General features: G+C 32.4%; 1 protein-coding gene across 6 annotated transcripts in view; it reads right to left on the bottom strand.

Moving 5' to 3' along the window:
- LOC143044938 (uncharacterized) overlaps window positions 1-12,811 on the bottom strand; it is a 69,321-nt gene that overhangs the window by 38,239 nt on the left and 18,271 nt on the right. For 5 of the 6 annotated variants that reach the window (XR_012968811.1, XR_012968810.1, XR_012968812.1 and 2 more), the window contains exons 2-3: window positions 7,233-7,330; window positions 3,688-3,817 (exon numbers count right to left, since the gene is read on the bottom strand). The gene's annotated coding sequence lies outside the window, so the exon portion shown is untranslated. The remainder of the gene's footprint in view (window positions 1-3,687; window positions 3,818-7,232; window positions 7,331-12,811) is intronic. The other variant, XR_012968808.1, reaches the window with a different exon arrangement.

The raw sequence follows: 12,811 nt of genomic DNA, 5'->3' as shown, positions 1-12,811 counted from the left end.
TTTCAATGATCATCACCGCTATTGGAATGTCAGTACCCAAAGAGTACCATCCACACAGTAGACACTGAATCCGAATGGTCAAAATTGAAATGATGCATTACAAAAAAAAAAGACAAATTATTCTAGATGATTTTGACTGTTCTTTTATTTCGTTTTGATGTTTAGATGTCAAATGATTTCAGTATCTGGCTCCATAACATGTTTTTAGCTCTCTAAAGTGTGTTACATCTTCAGATGAGTATCACCGCTAATGGAATATCAATACCTAATGGTACCACACAATAGCACTGCTTCTGAATGGTTATGATTGAAATGATGTATCATAAATAAGATAATTCTAAAGAGGTCTAGATGATTTTGACAGTTCAAAGTTTGACGCGACTGTCATAAAAGAGAGAGGTTTAGCGCTATAAAACCAGGTTCAATCCACCATTTTCTACATTTGAAAATGCCTGTACCAAGTCATGAATATGACAATTGTTGTCCATTCGTTTGATGTGTTTTATTCTTTGATTTTGCCTTTTGATTAGGGACTTTCCGTTTTGAATTTTCCCCGGAGTCAGTATTTTTTTGATTTTACTTTTTGCTTCACAACAGAATTGACGAGATCAAAAGATGCAAGTTCTTCAGGGAAAACGGTACTATTATATTTTCCCAGCATTAGGTTCGCCTTTTGTGTACAGGTGAAGGAAGTCAACTTAGGAGGGCTGTGATTGGATGTAAGGGTACAATATATTTTTTTATTCATCTATGAATAACTGCAGTGTGTAAATTTACAATATAAATTTTAAAACCTATTGAAATATTTTCTAGAGAATTATTCGAAAAGGCTTCCAAAATTTCATAAATTTGTTGCAAAATGACGTTGGGTATGGATAACATAAACAAGCTCCGTTGGAAATTGGTCATGATACTATTTGGATTCAATTTTTAAAATAGATTAATAAAGTACTAACATCACAAATAACTGTTTTATCCAGGTTTTTATTATAAAGAAAATGTTAGTATTGTCGCCTATGGCAGAATAAATAGTACCGTTTTCCCTTCAAGAAACACGCGTAAGGTGCATTTAACCCAAATGTCCACCAGCTTTAAAATTTCCGTATAAATTGAAAATTTACACAATCTGTAAAATCCAATAATAAAATTAAATGATCTAATAATTAAATTGATTTATTGCATTAAAAATACATTTAGTTGTGTAATGTGTTTCAAATGTACGTCAGTCCATTATTTACCTTTTGCCATTTAAATAATTACAACCATATATTTAAGAATTGAATGCTTCTTTTTGTAAATTTATTGGGGTGTAAAAGCGTTGACCGAAGTACATTCGCGCTTCATTCTAAAAATGTGCGCACGGTCAACGCTTTTACAACCCTATAAAGTTACAAAAAGAAGCATTCAATACTTATAATTACATTTTTTAGCTATGATCATGAAAACACATGTTTTTATATATTTTTTTATTTAATTCACCTGTGCACTTTATTGTTGGACCACGTGTTATCATGAATGAAAAGTTGTATTGAGCAATGCAACTGCTTACGGAATAGCACGTGATGTGCAGTTAGCCAATCAGAATAAAATATTATAATGAAACATACATCTAATGTAATTATTTAGACCTACGAAAGAATATGCTTAAAGCGCCTCATGGACTTTGGTCATATATAAACACGTGCTCCCGCTAAATTTTCATTCCACGAGTATTTTTCAACAAGATTGCACAACCCACCCTTCCTCCCTTTAACAAACAAAATTGCTGCTTCTTTTAGTTTATTTTTCAGATGACATGGTGAACAGATCCAAATGTATTGAATGTTCCAATTACATTGTCATGTATCATTAAAAGTGTCAGACGTTTCAATATTCATCGGCAGATCCAATGAAACCTGAATATTCAAGGAATTTGCAGGAATGATAAAAAAAAAAAAAAAGAGTGTCTATCGTCATGGCATTCCGTTCAATATGGAAAGTGCGTTGGATGTCATCATCAACATGATTCAACTGGTAGTGATTTATTCAAATATCGTTCATTAAGCTGTTATTGATCTGCCCAGCAGCTAGAAATTGTTATGCATTTACTGTTGGTTTCCCTTCAGTGACCAATTGTCATCAAGTTTTAACTTGTTGGCCAGTTTGTTGATGTTGGTTGTTTGTTGGTTTATATTGTTGAATAAATGCCATGACAAATAATCAGCCAAATTTCAAATTTCAATTGTTTGTTTGTTGTTTATATTATTCTTGCGAAAGAATGAAACAAAACAAATCTGCAGTTGTATATTCATTGCGCACATAGAATATGCAATAAGCAAATATTACATATTATATATCGTATACATGATGATAAACAGTTTAGGGGACGACCATTTGATTTTCGGGAAGGGGGAGGGGCAGGAGGATTTTGAAAATAAATAACTCAGCCTTGATAATCACAAAAATAAATGGTTTGTTCTGTGGTAGTTTGATAATAAAAACTTGCAATGTTTTGAAAATAAATAACTCAGCAGGTCTAACCCAAAGTATGAGATGGCACAAGATTCTTCATAAATTCATCTTTTTTCTCAAAAAAAATCGTGAAACACAATTTTTTAATGATAAAAGTATAAATATTATTTAAATATACTTGAAATTGGTTTCATTAGACTTGACGTATATTATTGTCTCAGGAAACCTTACCTCACTTTTATTTGAACAGGGCCGTAACTCAGTACATTGAGGCAAATGCCTCATGTAGGAAATTTCAAAAACAAACGCTTGTCTCCATATCAAATTGTGTTCACGGCGAGTGCCTTGCAAGAAGCAAGTTCTGTTTTCCCTCAGACGTAGCCCTGATTTTTCGGGATCAATGTTTCTTATTTATTTGTCTTTTGTTCATTGATTGCCCTTCTGTATTCTGTTAGTGTTGTATTCCTTTTGTAATCTAGTAATTTTGTTATGAACTTGATCATGAGTTTAAATTAAAAAAAAAAAAAAAACACCAGCCACAGACTTAACTATGTGAATTCCATGTTTACTTTATCATGCACATTGGTCTTTTGATGTTATCCCTAGAAACTTTTAAAAGTCTTACACTGCATTTATACATTTTGCTTTGAGACCAAAGTATTGTCAAAAAATTATTAAAAAAAACTGCATTTTCAGATTATGACAGGGTCTTTGGAACACCCAGAAAGCATGACTTTGCATCATTTATTCAACAGCTTCTTGTGCCTTCAGTGGCTCCAAAACCCTTCAAAACAATTTTTGACTCGCTCCGTTCGGCAAAATATGTTTGCCAATACTTTTAAAAGAGGTTAATTACAATCAAACTTTTATACTATGTGTGTATGCAATACATACATGTGCAGTTGGGAATATAAAAGATTCATTTCTGCAGAGGATGATGATTAATTCTGATTAAATGGTACAAAATGACTTGACTATATATGTATTATTTATAATAAACAAATCAATTAACAAATTTATGTTTTTGAATATCATAAATATAGTTGTGAAAATGAATAATCAGTCCCTTGCTTTAATGAAAATGAAAAATCTTGCTTCAATAGTGCAGAAAATGAATAATCTGTTCTTTTAGTTTACAAAAATAAATAACCGATCAAAAACAAATCCTCCTGCCCCTATTCTTTTATTATATATCAAATTTTTAATAAAAAACAATCTTAAAGTAACTAATCTTACCATATGAAAAATACAGAAACAAAATCCTAAGTCATCAGAAAGAAATTGATTTTATTACTCCGTGTTAAGTCAGTGGTGGTCAGTGTATAGATATTAGTCAATGAATCCAATAAATTATTCACTCTTCTTCCTAGTAAGCAAGATGTAATTTTCTGTACACATATATAACCGTTATATAAAAAGAAGCAATGTTAAGACATAGTTTGATAAACAATCGCTTATTTAAAGTTCTAAAATTTGAATTAATCTATAGTGATTATTTTGACTGTTTAACCTATTAAAGTATGTGTGGTCAACTATGTTAATGTGTTTTAAGTAGTTTGTATTATATTCGAATATAATAACCTAAGGTGCAACAAAGCTTTTCACAGTTAGTAGTTTTATTCAAGTGCTGATTTCTGATAGTTTTTTTGGGAGGTTTAATTGTTGGGATTAGAGGCCTTCTTTCCTAAAAGATTTCATATATATTTGAATACCCTATTATTCAGTGAGGAGAGTTTTATCCTTTCTTATTAGGGTTAATCCAAAAAGAAAGTGTTTTTATCTTCAATTGTTTATATTTCCCTTCAAAAGTAGATTAAGTTACAAAATACTTTTAAATCATACACGGATAGCTTACAAACTCCTGCATGTTATATGTCGAATTTAAAAAAAAGCATATAATGTCCTGCTTTCTATTAAATACTGTTATCACTATCGTAATTTTAAATGCAGGGCTACATTTTTTACAGGATTTTTGCGGTGTTTTTTTTTTTTGCTGTGTATAATCATACTTTTAATTCATAAAGTTAAATGTATAAGTAATTAAGTTATGTCTACTAGTATATTGAAAGAATAAGGTGGTCATTTTTCGCCAATTGACATATCTTTATTGGGCATTTGATAACACAATCCTTTATTCATTTTTTTTTTTGTAATTTTAATACTAACGTTAACGCTTTTCAATCGTGAGAAGCCCTCCAGAAATGGCTTGTACAGTCTTGATTATCACTTTTAATTATTTTTCATTATGATTTATTAAGCTCTTGTTTTCAAAACAATAGATACTGAAATGAGTGCATCCGTCTTTCGGTCAATTTGTAGATTTGAAAAAGATAGCAAATTGTATGTATACTTCAAAAATACTTATTGAGAATAATTGAAATTTTCATAGAAGATGATAATAATTCCCCAAAATGTCTGGGTTTTTTTTTTTTTTTTTTTTTATTATTGTGATCCGCTGTTTTTTTTTTTTTTTTTTTTTTTTTTTTTTTTATTTAGAGTTTAGTCAAAACTGATTTCATTTAGATACGTTGTTGTACGTCATTGTTTGAACTGTATTTGTTTTTATCATATCGGGAGTGGGATTTTTGTCTGTATCTGGAACATAAATATTGACATAGATATACATTTCCAATGTATAATTGCGTTTTGATGTAGATTTTACTGATTTTGATAAACTTTATTTCGTGTGGGTTCGTTTTGGTGAATCATTGTTTAGATATTTTTTCTGGTTTTCAGTGGCGGATCCAGAATTTTTCATAAGTGGGGGACCACTGACTGACCTAATAGGGGGCCCGCTCCAGTCACGCTTCAGTGATTCCCTATATAAGCAACCAAATGTTTTCCCAAAAAGGGGGGCCCGGGCCCCATGCCCCCCCCCTAAATCCGCCTCTGGTTTCAGCTTTACTTTTTGGCCTTCACATGCGTATTAATGTACTGTTTTGCTATTTAAATATCCCAAACTGAATTATCACAAATGAAGATAACTCCTTACGCGTTATAAAATAAAAAAAAATATCTATTCATGGAACATATTACGATTTTTTTTTTTTGTGTCTGAAAATCAGATTTTGCCATATATGTAGTGTATTGAATTAGTGTTAGGTTTACACGTCCGGATGACCTTGACCTCGTTTTTATGGTTTAATGGTCATTGTTAAATTTTACTGACTAAGTCAGTGTGTCTATTATATGCAATGGATCAAATATGTTTGGCGTATGGAACTATTGTAAGGTAATTATGTCTGCTTGGCAGGTATGATCTATAACCTTGATAGGTGCACAACTTTGGACATACACAATTTGTAGGTACAAATGTATTATAATTATATATGTCCATCAATGACCAGTGCATCAAGGTAAACATTTTAACATCCTTGTATAACCTTGAATATACAAACAATATACATATAAGCAACGAAGCAGTTGTTTACGTTACTATTTCAGGTAAAACGTTCAAAATCGCTACATTTGTTTTTACCTGTCCTAGGTCAGAAACCTGTTGTTCAGTCCTTGGTTGTAGTTTGTTAATAAATTATGTTAAATAAGTGTTTCTCTTTTCTTGTTTTTCATATAGATTAGACCGTTGATTTTCAGGTTTGGATAATTCTGTACACTAGCCATGTTGGTGCCCTTTGTAGCTTGTTGTTAGGTGTGAGTCCAAGCTCTGTGTTGAAGGCCGTACTTTGGCCTATAATGGTTTACTTTTTACACATTTTGACTTGGACGGAGAGTTGTCTCATTGGCAGCACCACATTTTCTTATTTCTACTGAAGAATATATGAATAGACCATCTTTGATAGCCAAGGGTTACGATGAACTCTCCTCCGCAAATGATAAATGGACAAGAAAAACTAAAATAATCTTAATTCTAAGTCTCTTTGTTGCAAACCTTTCGATTATAACACATAGCACCCTTTCATTGGTTCTTGTATAACCAATTGGATTTAATCATTTTTAAAGTCTTTGAAAAGGTATAACGTGTCATACATGTATAATATAACATTATCAATGTCAGCGAATTTTTCAGATAAATCTTTTTTGGCTGCATTTAAAGTTTTAAAATATATTTTGCGTGTAGATCGATTGTTTTCTAATCCTTGTAATACTAGTTTATTAAGTGCATTGCATATCCTTTCAAAGTCTCATAGATGAAGGTTGGTTTGTATTACCTAACTTTGGGGAGAGGGGAGTGTAGGTCACTGGTCTGGAATATTCAAGTTGGTCAGTTGGTCAACGCACATTTTGTAAGGAAGAAGCGTTCAACGCTTTTCCAAATGCTTTGTTGCAACGTTTTGATTGGATGCACGCGTACAGTCAAATACTGCGACTTTTATAGGCAACTTTCGGAATATTTCGCAATTTTTGTTTTCAAATCAAAAAGTACCACGTACATTTCCAAAGCAAATCCCAGATACTGGTAACTACCAAAATCAACATATAGTTACCATAATTTCTAGCTTGATGCTGCGTTCACACGTAATTCGAATTCGATTCGGATTAACCATTTCGAATTAGTTTAGTTCGCATTCGAAACGCTTTACGTCCGAACGTAAATTCTAATTCGTCAAGCGCGTCAAATTCGCTTTACTGTCCGAACGACGTTAACTTTTAATCAATTCGCATTTGATTCGAATTCAAGATTGGTGCATACAATGCAAATGTTTTAATTTTTTAAATCTATTTGTGTGAATCTCATTTTATGTCTGTATGTGGTGAGACTATAATAAAATATTGAATCTTATTGTATCTTGGTTTAAAAAAAAATATTTTTAATAACTTACCTTGAATATTTTTCCGACAGCAACTGTCAGGACGAAGAACAGCATTAAAAGTTTTGCTCCTTTGTATCGTTCACATCAAAACCATATCCAAGTATTACCTAGTATATACAATGTCAAAATACAGAATGCATGTATGTAAGACTTAAAGTACAATGCTATATAATATAAACAAGTCTGCGCTGTTATTATTGAGAACAAACAAAGGCTATACGGGATTATAAATGCACGACTGTAGGCTTAAAAGGTTGCATATGATGTGAGATTAAAACTTATTTAAATCGCGGCATTCCTGGTTTGACACAGTGTTTGAGGTGACATATAATTGTTCACCAATCACGACTCACAGAAAAAGCATAATTGATTTGACTGCACATTCTCGTATTTTACGACGAACTTTTGGCATTTGAGTCTATAACAGCAAGTTATGAAATCTTAAAAAAGGAAAATAGCATTTTTCCTTTTAAATTCCAATTCGTTTTTTTTTTTTTCAAAATTGCACAATAACGTCTTCTATTCGGCTAATTTAAGGAGTTGAGTTAAAAAAAATCACTACAGACTAAAAAAAAAATATATCCAATTTATTTTTCTGATATTCATTATTGATGACACAATCTTTATTGGATAAAAAATCAGCCCTAATCCAAAATATTCTCCATCCGGTCAGACAGTTTGCATGAGGTCTACTAGTTTCTATTTTCGTAAAAGATAGGATTCTAGGTAACCTATAATTATTGCTCAGCATCACTATATATACGTATTAATATAGGTATTTTCGCCTTTTGTGCCGATGACAGTTATTAAGCAATAGGCTCAACTTATGAAATAAAGGCAAACAGCAGAACTATTATAGTTAAAGGCCAGTTGAAGCCTGTCACCGGGAGTAGGATTTTCTTGTCAGTGTTTGGCTGTTTTCCGCTCTTCTAGATCTGGTAGGGTTGTGGTCTCTTTGGCACATTTGGTTTCCATTCTCAATTCTGTAGTTGCTCAATTGCTTAAAAATTATTCTCAGAATTCTGAGATGCAGATGAGTGATAGGGATACAACATGCCTTATTCCTAATATACACCTAGGCATACTCAAGACCAAAAGTCCAGGAAGCCAAATCAGTATACAAAAAAGTAAAAAAAGGACTAAAGTCTTATAAAACACGTCATCAAAACCATGAATCTTTCAAACTCATATCAGAGCTAATAAGTGAAAGTGAAAATAATGAGGAGATTAACCATTACAATCCCATTATTTAAATGGAAGTAGAAGTATTTTATACGTTAATAAAACATTTAATATCCGATTACAAAGCTTACTTGATTGTCAAATATCCCATACACGCCAGCCATCAAAAACGCCAATGATCTTTGATTAACTATGTGAATATATTTACCGATTTTAACCCCAATAATTTTTAGTATCCAGTACTATGGATTACAATTCAGGGCCGTAACTACCTATGAGGCAGGGGAGGCAGTTGCCTCCCCTGAATTTTCTACACCAAATTTTTTTTTAAAGTAATAAAATGAAATATTGACAATATGTACACGAAGAACTTGAATTTATATTATAAACAACCTAAGTTTACAGTTTTAACAGTGTTCTCATGATACGTGATATATGTCATTTTCCGGATTTTTGATCGATAGTGAACCGTTTCAGTATTTGTTTTATTTTATTTTTTCGTGTGGCCTTCCGTCTGTTATTCAGTATTCGTACGAGAACACATATATGAAACTTTGCTTTCGACAGTTTTGAATAAATCAACTATTCACATTTGTTTAGGGGCTCAATTAAGCAGAGGAAGTTCCCTTTGTATTGTGAATCGGCTGAATCAGCTGTTGGATCATTTTTTTAACGTCTCCCGATCGTACGAGAACATTTTGATCAATGCCTTAGTAGTTAAACACTCCCATTCGTTGTAGCAGGGACTTTCTATACTAAGTATATACTAGTATAGAAAGTCCGTGGTTGTAGTTATATACATGTCTGTTCAGCTTTCAACAATATTGAAATTCAAGGTCCTCGATAAAAAAGATATCTTGCGTTCTATGATATCGCTTTATATGGGTTTTTTTTTAACTTACCAGTTTGATTTCTAACAAAAATATCTTTAAATACAGATGATAATTGTTTGCATAAAAATTGCTTCCAGGATCCAGCAATACTGATGTTTCTTAAAATAAGGAAATCGAAAGAAAACGGGTCATTTTTAGCCACTGATTTTATTGAGAAAAAAATCTGCGGTCACAATGTATTTAATGTTAATAATTATAGGTCAAAGTACGGCCTTCAAGACGGAGCCTTGGCTCACCCCTAACAGCAATCTCAGCTTCTTTTTGCATAAAAATTGCTTCCAGGTTCAAGCAATACTGATGTTTCTTAATGAAAGGAAATCGAAGGAAAACGGGTCATTTTTAGCAAATTTTACCGAGAGAAAAAAATCGGCGGGGGGCTGCGCCCCCCAAACTCCCTCTCTTAGGGTCTCAATCGGCGGTCCCCAAACCCCTGCATCCCCTGAATTGGAACCCTAGTTACGGCCCTGCAATTATTACCGAATAATTAGTGTGCAATGTAGTGTGTTATCGTTGTCGATTACCTGTCCCCTCTTTTTCCCAAATGTGACCTACGGAATTAGACTTGTTACCAGGTTTGGACTAACATGAGCAACACGACTGGTGCCATATGACTTTTTCTTTTATAGGAATGGAATTATGAGTATGTTTTCGATTTATGCGTTTGATTGTCTCTCTGGTATCTTTCGTTCCTCTTTTTTAAAAACCTTCTTACTCTTTTTAGTTTTTGTGGATCTGTTGAGTTATTCGGCACTGTAGCAGTCTGCTGAGTTATTTAGCAACTTTGTAGCAGTCTGTTGAGTTATTTGGCAACTCTGTAGCAGTCTGTTGAGTCAATTAGCAACTCTGTAGCAGTCTATTGAGTTATTTGGCAACTCTCTGTAGCAGTCTATTGAGTTATTTAGCAACTCTGTAGTAGTCTGTTGAGTTATTTATCAACTCTGTAGCAGTCTGTTGAGTTATTTATCAACTCTGTAGCAGTCTGTTGAGTTATTTAGCAACTTTGTAGCAGTCTGTTGATTCATCAAGCAACTCTGTAGTAGTCTGTTGAGTTATTTGGCAACTCTCTGTTGCAGTCTATTAAGTTATTTAGCAACTCTTTAGCAGTCTGCTGAGTTATTTAGCAACTCTGTAGCAGTCTGCTGAGTTATTTGGCAACTCTGTAGCAGTCTGTTGAGTTATTTGGAAACTCTGTAGCAGTCTGCTGAGTTATTTGGCAACTCTGTAGCAGTCTGTTGAGTTATTTGGCAACTCTGTAGCAGTCTGTTGAGTTATTTGGCAACTCTGTAGCAGTCTGCTGAGTTATTTGGCAACTCTGTAGCAGTCTGTTGAGTTATTTGGCAACTCTGTAGCAGTCTGCTGAGTTATTTGGCAACTCTGTAGCAGTCTTGAGTTATTTAGCAACTCTGTAGCAGTCTGCTGAGTTATTTGGAAACTCTGTAGCAGTCTGTTGAGTTATTTGGCAACTCTGTAGCAGTCTGCTGAGTTATTTGGCAACTTTGTAGCAGTCTGTTGAGTTATTTGGCAACTCTGAAGCAGTCTGCTGAGTTATTTGGTAACTCTGTAGCAGTCTGCTGAGTTATTTGGAAACTCTGTAGCAGTCTGCTGAGTTATTTGGAAACTCTGTAGCAGTCTGTTGAGTTATTCAGCAACTCTGTAGCAGTCTGCTGAGTTATTAAGCAACTCTGTAGCAGTCTGTTGAGTTATTTTACAACTCTGTAGCAGTCTGCTGAGTCATTTGGCAACTCTGTAGCAGTCTGTTGAGTTATTTTGCAACTATGTAGCAGTCTGTTGAGATATTTAGCAACTCTTTAGCAGTCTGCTGAGTTATTAAGCAACTCTGTAGCAGTCTGTTGAGTTATTTTGCATCTATGTAGCAGTCTGTTGAGTTATTTGGCAACTCTTTAGCAGTCTGCTGAGTTATTCTGCAACTCTGTAGCCAGGGATGGGGTAATTAAAAATGTAATGGTAATTAAGTGTAATGCATTACAATTTTCCATGTAATTGAATGTAATGTGTAATTGAGCATTTTTTTTAATTACATTGAAAAAAGCATGTAATGCTCAATTACTTTTGAATTACATTTCAATTACATGTACTTTTATGGTGTTACAGTTAAGGATTTGTGTTTTATAATATAAATTTTAAAATTATATATATTTTTCAAATATTAATATCAATGTTTTTTTTAATATATTAAGTCTGTAATTTTTTCTTAATTTTTTATATATTTTATTTGACCTACAGATTTTTTTTTAAATAGTCTTATAATTTAAAAAATGTGATAATCATATATATTAGGGTTGTTCAGTTTTTAAGAAAGATCTTTAACTAAATAGATTGATAAGTAATAAACACCTTGATAAACACAAACAATAAAATGTGTCACTGTGAAACATCTTTCTGAGACAGTTCATTTAGAATTTAAAATCACTGCATACAATCATTTTGTCAAATTAGTATACACAAAAGGATTATAGAAATAAAAATTAACAGCTAAAAAAACAAACAGCAATTAATCAGATTAAAATGTCCAGGGGCAACGCCACTATTACAGATATTTTATCTAATTAGCAAAATATTGCTAATATTGAGACATTATATACATTGTTTGTACTAAAAATTATTTTCAATATTGTGACAAGCACTTTTATCTATTTTTAAAGTAAAATAAAAAAATATTTTAAATTCATTTATAATTTCCTTATTCATATTATGTTTAATTCAAATGAGTTCATTTCTGAGATGTCAAAATACCCCTTGATGTATTGGCAAGTCAATAGGAACAAATTCCCTCTCAAATTCGATATAATGATCTTCTAATAAAAAAACTTCCATGTCCTGATCAAACAATATCTTGTACCATATTAGCTCCTGTCGAAAGACTATTTACAATTGCTGTTTTCAGACCAGAGAGATTCAGAATAATTGACAAAACATTAAAATAACTATATTAAATGATTATCAAATGCAACTCTTAAACTCTGCTTACATGAAAATTTTACACATGCATTATATAAATATGTAAATTATTGTTAAAAAATATCATGATGAAATGTAATGTGTAATTTAATTAATTACTTTAGTAAAGTAATTGTAATTTAATTAATTACATTTCAAAAACTGTGTAATGTGTAATTAGTGTAATTTACAATTTTTGCAATGTAATGTGTAATTTAATTAATTACATTCCAATGTAATTGACCCCAAGTCTGTCTGTAGCAGTCTGCTGAGTTATTTAGAAACTCTGTAGCAGTCTGCTGAGTTATTTGGCAACTCTGTAGCAGTCTGCTGAGTTATTTGGAAACTCTGTAGCAGTCTGCTGAGTTATTTGGCAACTCTGTTGCAGTCTGTTGAGTTATTTGGCAACTCTGTAGCAGTCTGTTGAGATATTTAGCAACTCTGTAGCAGTCTGCTGAGTTATTAAGCAACTATGTAGCAGTCTGTTGAGTTATTTAGCAACTCTTTAGCAGTCTATTGAGTTATTTGGCAACTCTGTAGCAGTCTGCTGAGTTA

The sequence above is a fragment of the Mytilus galloprovincialis genome, chromosome 9 (assembly GCF_965363235.1).
Source record: "Mytilus galloprovincialis chromosome 9, xbMytGall1.hap1.1, whole genome shotgun sequence".
In the NCBI taxonomy this organism is placed as follows: Eukaryota; Metazoa; Mollusca; class Bivalvia; order Mytilida; family Mytilidae; genus Mytilus; species Mytilus galloprovincialis.
This window is presented reverse-complemented; position numbering and strand designations above follow the sequence as displayed.